The 8,220-nt window shown below is 36.1% G+C and overlaps 1 pseudogene; it reads right to left on the minus strand.

The window, feature by feature from the left end:
* Positions 1-7,051: 7,051 nt before the first annotated feature.
* LOC125845744 (vesicle-associated protein 1-2-like) overlaps positions 7,052-8,220 on the minus strand; it is a 5,145-nt pseudogene continuing 3,976 nt past the window's right edge.

The following is an 8,220-nucleotide window of genomic DNA, read 5'->3' on the forward strand; positions in this document are numbered from 1 at the left end:
CCCATATATAATAAGTAAAACCATCAAGAAGACACAAGTGTAGTAACATACATAATCATCATCATAAAAGGTGAAACCATCCTTAACATCATTCATAAGTTTTCATACATAAAGGACTCACACAAGAACACCTCAAAGAACCCACTTGTGAAATGTCTACATAAAGTCCCATACCTTTACCTAAACTAAGTAGTACCCCTCAAGAGGCCCTAGTTAGAGTTCATAGTCAAATTAATAAGTCATGTTAATTTCTTAGTTCATATTCTTAACGACAGGGAGATTAGCAATAACCGACATAGACCATGTGAGCTACATGGAATCTGGTATTCTACTCCCACACTAAAAAGAGAGTGTTCCACTTGCCAAGGTGGAACTAACATAATAGTTATCTAGGTGGATCCACTAAGCCTAAACCTATGAGGGCGCGTAGTTATGGGATATGAAGATAGCTACTAGAGACCGTATATTACTAATGTGCGGGTTTCCATCCTATGAGACACCGTATTGTGAACCCCCACTACTAGTCATGAAGGAACCCACCTCATATCATATCCACTCGGTGCTAATCACAATTCCCTTTAGGTAATATTAAGCCTTTACTTAAGTTTATAGTTCATAGGGGAGTGCACTTGGGCCTTCATCCTAACTTATATCGTATTAGCTCATGGACTCATTAGGTGACAAAACCTTTCATCCTAAGAGTCAAGAACATGTGAGAATGTTCCATCATATCATAGTCATATAGTGTTTATGAGAATTACCTTTTATTCAACATACTAATAGTATCATAATCATAGCATAACATACATGTTCATATCATAGCATAATATACGTGTTCATATCATAACATCCTAAGTGTATAGCGTATAGGATCATGTCATCAACATCACAACAACACAATAGAGAAGGAATCAATGATATCTAAGTAATTCATATTCTCCTACATAAACCCCATAATGAGGCATACCCTTCATACCTTTACCCTTCAAGTCTTTCTTCAAGATTCAACTCTAGTTTCTTGATATTCATACATCATATAGGGTAAAATCATAATACAATAATTAATTACATGTAAACATACTAGATTCACAACCTTCATTCATCATTAACAACATACTAGGGTTTGATTTGAGAAAGAGGGGGAAATCATGGGTCTTGTGGGAAATTGCTCAAAAACCATAAAAATTGAATGAACTCATCCACAAACCTTCATATATAATCATAAAAAACCATTATAAATCAATGGAATCGATTTTAGAAAGAGTCATATGGATTTGAATGAAAACCTAGAAATTGGGGGACTTTGAAATCCAATTTTGAGTGGGCCTCTTGGGGAAAAGATCCCAAAAGTGAAGAGCATCCATACCTTAGTTAATTCCTTGAGAATTGATGGAGGAAGTCGAGATCTTGGTGCCCTAGATGAACCTTGAACTCCTTCTTCAATGGTGTTCTTTAGAGAGAAGATTTTGAGAGAGGGAACTTATGTTTTGATCTTTGAGTGGGGGTTTAGTTGAATGACTTATAGTCTTAGGGTTAGGGTCTTATAGTTAGTTTTAGAACGGTAATTAATTAACTAATCACCCCTCTTAACTCTAAAGTAAATAACCAACTAAAACTAAGACCCTTAATTAAAAACTAAAATCCTAAACCTGGCATCACCTACAAGACCTCTACTTACAGACCGTAGGTGGAGTGACGGACTGTCCTCTGCACCTCATGGTTTGGGACTGAGAGCCCCCTTTTGGGGGCCAAGTCCCCCATGACTAAGTCTCAACCTACGACCATGACTTACGGTTCGTAGACCAGTCTACTGGTCGTAAGTCTTGGTCTCGTCGTTTGCTGCTGTTTGACAGATTTTTGGGGTCAACTGTTCGGTCCTCCTCAAGGACCCCTAGGGTGGTCCTTGGGGGTTCGTGCCTATACATTTGGACACTAAACACTTAGTTCTACTATTATAAACCGTTTTTACAAGATTTAGTTCTCATACGCCACTCCAAAATCTAACTACAAGGTCTAAGACCACACTAGTTCAAGTTACTAGTTTCTGGACGTCATGGTAGTTTCTCAACGTTTAAGCACTAACACTTTCTTACTAAGTTAGTTACATTAGATTAGGATTACAAACATCATTTTAATCCTTTTTAAGTTACTTGTCATCGTATAAGGCTCTAGCTTAGGACGTTAGGCTTCCGAGGTTTTACATTATCTCCTCCTTGAGAACATTCGTCCCCGAATGTCAACCAAGGCACCTAACTAAATCAGAAACTTTAAACCAACCGTCCAACAAGCACAAATACCGAAATGTGCAAAACTTCTTATATGCACAATTCACCATAAGCACTTATTTAAAGGAGAAAACTCCAACTCCAATTAAAGTCATATCAAATCAATAATAAGAGGTAGGAACTACATCTACCAACTCAATTATGCATGAAATTCATCATATATCATGTTTATAGGAGGAACTACCTTCTCTATCAAATGACAAATTCAAGATCACAATATGGATTCAAGAAGTCACCTGAAAACACAATTTAGCACAATTATGAATTCACCTCATAAGTCAAATATGCAATTATCATATCAATCAAGCAATTCAACAAGAGGGACATATAATTCATCAGAAACTCAAATTATGCATTACATGCTTTCCCACGTGAACTCAAACCACATAAGGAAAAATTATGGCAAAAGCTCATACAATACACATAACTCCAAATTTACTACAAACTCAAGAGAAACTACTTACCTCAAGTTTGAATAGGAGTAGGAGGAAATAGATGAGGGTAACGGGACATCATATCGGCCTCGACCTCCCATGTAGCACTCTCAACTAGATGGTTCCTCCACAACATTTTAACCGAAACTACTTCTTTGTTTCTTAACCTCTTCACTTGATGGTCCAAGATTTCAACTGGTACCTCTTCATAGCAAAGTTTATCATCAACTCCTAAACCCTCTAATGGAAGGATGGATATCAGATCACCGATGCACTTTTTGATCATGGAAACATAAAACACCGAGTGAACCGAAACCAATTCACTTGGTAAGTCTAATTTATAAGCAACCTTCCCCAATCTTTTCAAGATTTGATATGGGCCCACATACCGGGGACTTAGTTTCCCCTTTTTACCGAATCTCATCATACCTTTCATACGTGAGATTTTCAAGTAGACCCAATCACCAACCTCAAATTCTAGATCCCTTCTTCTAACATCGGCAAAAGACTTTTGCCGACTTTGGGCCGTCTTCAACCTCTGTCTAATGAGTCAAACTTTCTCAATGGCCTCATAAACTAATTCGGGACCAATTAGAGCAAATTCACCTTCTTCGAACCACCCAATCGGAGATCTACACCTCCTACCATACAAGGCTTCAAACGGTGCCATGGCAATACTCGAGTGGTAGCTATTATTGTAGGCAAACTCAATCAATGGGAGATGAAAGTCCCAACTACTTTTGAAGTCAATAACATATGCCCTTAACATATCCTCTAAAGTTTGAATGGTGCTCTGCGCTTGACCATCTGTTTGAGGATGAAAGGACGTTCTAAGCTTGACCTTAGTTCCAGGCCCTTTTTTGAAAGACTTCCAAAAATGTGAAGTAAATTGAGCACCCCGATCTGAAATGATAGACAAGGGAACCCAATGCAACTTCACTATCTCTTCTATATAAAGCTCGGCATAGTCTTCTACCGAGAATGTAGTTTTGATGGGAATAAAGTGGGTGATTTGGTCAACCTATCAACAATGACCCAAATCAAATCATATTGCCTCCTAGTACGAGGCAAACCCACTACAAAATCCATATCAATAACACCCCTCAAAATGAGGTAGGATAAAGTAGAGCCTCACATGATTTTATGCAATAATAACTTGTTAAAATAATGAAAAATAGCCTTTTTAGTCAGTTTAAAGAGTTTGGAAGTCAAACATCAAGGGACGACCAAGACGTTCGGAAACTAGTCTTTTACGTGTTGGTGTGTTCTAGTATGTTGTTCATGTTTTTATGTGTTGTTTGGAGTCTAAAATCAGTGGAGGGGACACTAGTGTCTTAATAAATATTTTTAGGGTCAAAACGTTCAGATACGACTCCCCGGGGGCCACCCTAAGGGTCCCCGAGGAGGACCCCAACCTTGGCAAAGCAAACTGCCAAGGCAGCTTGAAGTTATGCTTGAAGGGAGCATGTCCGCGTCGTGGACTAACTCCACCAAGGGCCGAATGTTTGGTCTGCATCGTGGACGTGTCACGGACTCTTCTGTCTCGAAATTTAATTTTCAAAAACTTGTGGGAACACCTATGCGTTGCGGACTTGTTTTTCGACAAAATTTGCGAAAATAAAAACTCAAGTTGCACTACAAGAAAAAACCTTACTTAAGACCAGAGTTTTGTGAAGGATAAAAAATCTAGTCCCTAAATGTATATCTACAAGGACGATATGTGTTTTTGGTCCCTAATTCTCGATTTTATAGCAAAGGGACTAAATGTGGTCCCTAAAATGATGAGAAAGTGGCCCCTATACTCCAAACTAAACGGGATAGAGCATCACTTTACAAATTTGACTCTTAAAAAGAGTGAAATAAATAAAGAAAAAACTAAATCAAAGTAAACTTGAAGGGTAAAAACTTACAAACTTACTTGTTGTCTGAAAACCCTAATCAACACCATCTCTCAGATGAGCAATTTTAACAACGCTCTTCTGAGATTCTCCACAAACCTCTAGTTCCTCATGCCGCCATCTTCCCTTCTACTTTTGATCTTTTTCATAGAAATTTCATGTCGAGTTTGGAGCTTTGTACAGACACCATTGATCTCTTCAGATCTCTCTGTTTGGTTAGATCTTTTGTTTATATCCAACTCAATTTTTTCTTTTTATTTTGAGTTTTTGCCTCATAGTTTTGTTACACAATGATCTTTCAGAGGAGTAAAATGATATTCCATATTAAAATTATTTTAGATTAAGTTTCCTCTGTTCAAATGGTATTGATTCCTGAATTAGGGTTATCTTTGCTATTAAGATCTTGATATTTCAAGTGAGAATTATTTTATGAGTTAGGGTTATCTTTGAGATTATGATATTGATATTGAAGTGGGTATACATGTTAAGTGAATCAGAGAGATTAAACATTTTCAATTTACTCTACTCATTTTTTGATTTATGTTGTTATTGAAAGTTTGGTGCTCTGGCACTTACAGTGTGATTATATTTTCTCCACATGTTATAGCATTGTTATCTATAGAAATTGATAGATGATTTATTTGAGCTCTAAGAATTTGGTAAGGTGGGGTTCAACTTTATCAAGGATATTGTGGGAGCTTGCACAAAAAATTTGCATTGTCCACGTGGTAAATTTGTACACATAAGTACACTAATAGAGCTGTGTTTTATATGCATGAATATGGTTGATTAACTTGCTTCAATATGTATTTCACAAATTACTTTGGTCTTAAGCTAGAATGGCAGCCACGCTGAATCTGAAGAAATCACAGTTTAGTTTCACCTTACTTAAACAAAGATGTGTCAATATTCCTTGTATTCTTGATTATAATATAACTTTAGCTTATTCAATCTACAAATACTTGCTGAAAAATTTAATGTGATAATTTTTTGACAATTTTTTTGAGCAAATAGAAAGAGCTCCCATAGAAAATTGCAGAAATGTTTTGGTCTGTTAAGAATATCCAATAATTGCATCCATCTAGTTATCCCATTTGTGTTCCATTGGCTATTTGATTAGAACTCCTACATCATATACTTTTCATTTAACATTGATTATTTGTACATAGATTGCCTTTTACTCTTTCTTGTAGTTGAATAGAATGTGTTCCGTTATTAATCCAGCAAAGTTATGTTTCTAAATATGTCATATATGTTTAGGTACCCGTTATGGTGCCAGTCTGTGAAAGCAGATTAAGAAAATGGAGGTTAGCCAGCATAGCAAGTACTTCTGCGAGTTTTGTGGAAAGTATGTTTTTTTTAGTCTTTTGGATAAATTAGCAGGTATATGCAACAAAATTTCACCATCTCCTGAATGCCTTTCTGCTCTACTTGGTTTGTCTTATATACATGTGATCTGAAGATATACTTGTCACTATGAGCAGTATGCAGTGAAGAGGAAAGTAAGAAGTGCTTATACATTAAAGTAATAATTTATTCCCTTATCTATATATTTCTCTTCAATTTTTCGTGTGAGTATCTGATTCATCTTTTTCTTCAATAGCACTGCAAGTGCTGTGACAGTTAAGAGCACAATCCGAAGACTGAGGGAGCAAACTGAGAGTTAGAGCAATCATCAATCAGCCTTTTTGTTTATCTACTTATGATGAGTCTGAGTAATTTTTTATCAGATATGTTTTTCAATTATAAGACCATTTTGATGTTTGTGAACACACTCGATTTAGTCATTTAAATACTGTTGGGGAAATTGATCTTCTCTGAGAAAGTTAATATCATTTCCAACGCTTCTTGCAATGATCTTTTGAGTTCGCAGATTAGCTTCTATTTTGATTTGACAATTTCTTTGTGTTCATTCAGGAGTATAAATATTTGGATGAATATGAGGAGGAAGGTGAAGAGCAAGAAAAGGATGAGTGTGGTAAAGAGGATTATGAGGAGGAAAAAACCAAACAACTTCCAAAAGAATTATTGGAGTATCTGCAGCTCAGATAAATGACTGAAAAAGATATCGAAAAACAGAGGAAGACAAGAAATGAAGAAGGCATTGCCAAGGGACAAGTGAGTGCTACTAATGTGTATCTGTTTTTTAAAATTCTTGTCTTTTTTTTTAATCCAAGTAATTCATTATGTCAATAAAATCAATCTACTACAATGAATTTTCAATAATATCCAACACTTGGCTTTATTCATAACTTAAAAAATACACTTGATCAATACACTAATGTTGTCTTCTCGAGTTGCCAAAAGTAGGAAGTCAAACTAGTTGGTCATATGAAGATTGCCAGAAGCAAAAGGTCATTACAAAATTAATGATATTAACGTGTACAAATTTAAGTCAACCAGACACTTAATTGACTTAAGGTTCTGAAATTTTTCAAACAACTGGAGCATTAAAAATATAGCAAGAATGCGTAAGGATTATGTTTCCTTGAGAAGATAGCCCAGAAAGAAGTCCAGCAATGCAATGGCTTTTCTTATGTTCTTGCTGAAGCTTGTTATTTTACTGCATAATAGTTTTCTCCTCTGTAAGCTTTCAAATTAGTGCCTTTGTCCAACGAGTTGTCTTGCTGTGCATTATATGACCTCGAAATATTATTAAGCTCGAATATATTTACAGCTTTATTTTTGGATACTAAAGTCCTAGGATGAGAACCTTCCTCAGACCCCTCCCTTATAGGCAGTTGCACTTGAGGGGAACATAAATCACTTTCAACCTGCAGTCCTCCACACAATTCCCCGACTCCTTAATGAACATCTCGGGAGTAATGTCCTTTGCAGTAGTTCTAGGGCTTGCAGCAACACTTTGAAGCAAGAATTTATCCTTGCATTGCATGACTGGTTGAGCCTCTTTATGCGGTTGCATTCTAATTATGACATCACTGGAAGAGTTAGGCATGACAATTCAAGTGTTGGGCTTCACACAATACTTTTTTGGATTTGTGGTCTTCACCTTGAAAGCAATATAATTATCATAATTGTTCTTCCTGATATCATTTTTGCACTTCAACAGCACCACACTATCTAGACTCTACTTGTGTGATTACACTAAATTTATTGTTGTATCGTTTCTAAAGTTTTAGCTGTAAATATTCAAATGATTGATCGTCAGGTGCTCACTTGAATTTGGGGCAGGTATTATGCAGGATAAGAAGTTGATTGACTATATCCCAACACAATGAATCCAAAGAAATGATTCCTTATATTGTTAATTACTACTATGAAAATACATCAAGTTCAGATTTTCTTTTTGAGGATCAACATCATTTGACTTCAGTTATTGGACATGAACATCAAGGTTCTGCGCGTACTCATGTTGTTATATAAGGTATTCTTATTAAAAAAATTATGTTTGTAGTTGTGAATTCTTGTGAGTACGACCAGCTTAATGGACTTGTGAGAAAAGAAGACTTAAAAGACCTACTTTATGAGTTCTCTTGTGAGTTGTGATTAAGTTTTTAGGTTCCTAAGCCAAGCATGGCAAGGGACTCTCCAAAGAGAAGATATTTTGAATGACTTTGAAGTGTTTGGTTGTGCACATAATTT

The sequence above is a fragment of the Solanum stenotomum genome, chromosome 11, assembly GCF_019186545.1.
Source record: "Solanum stenotomum isolate F172 chromosome 11, ASM1918654v1, whole genome shotgun sequence".
NCBI classification, from domain to species: Eukaryota; Viridiplantae; Streptophyta; class Magnoliopsida; order Solanales; family Solanaceae; genus Solanum; species Solanum stenotomum.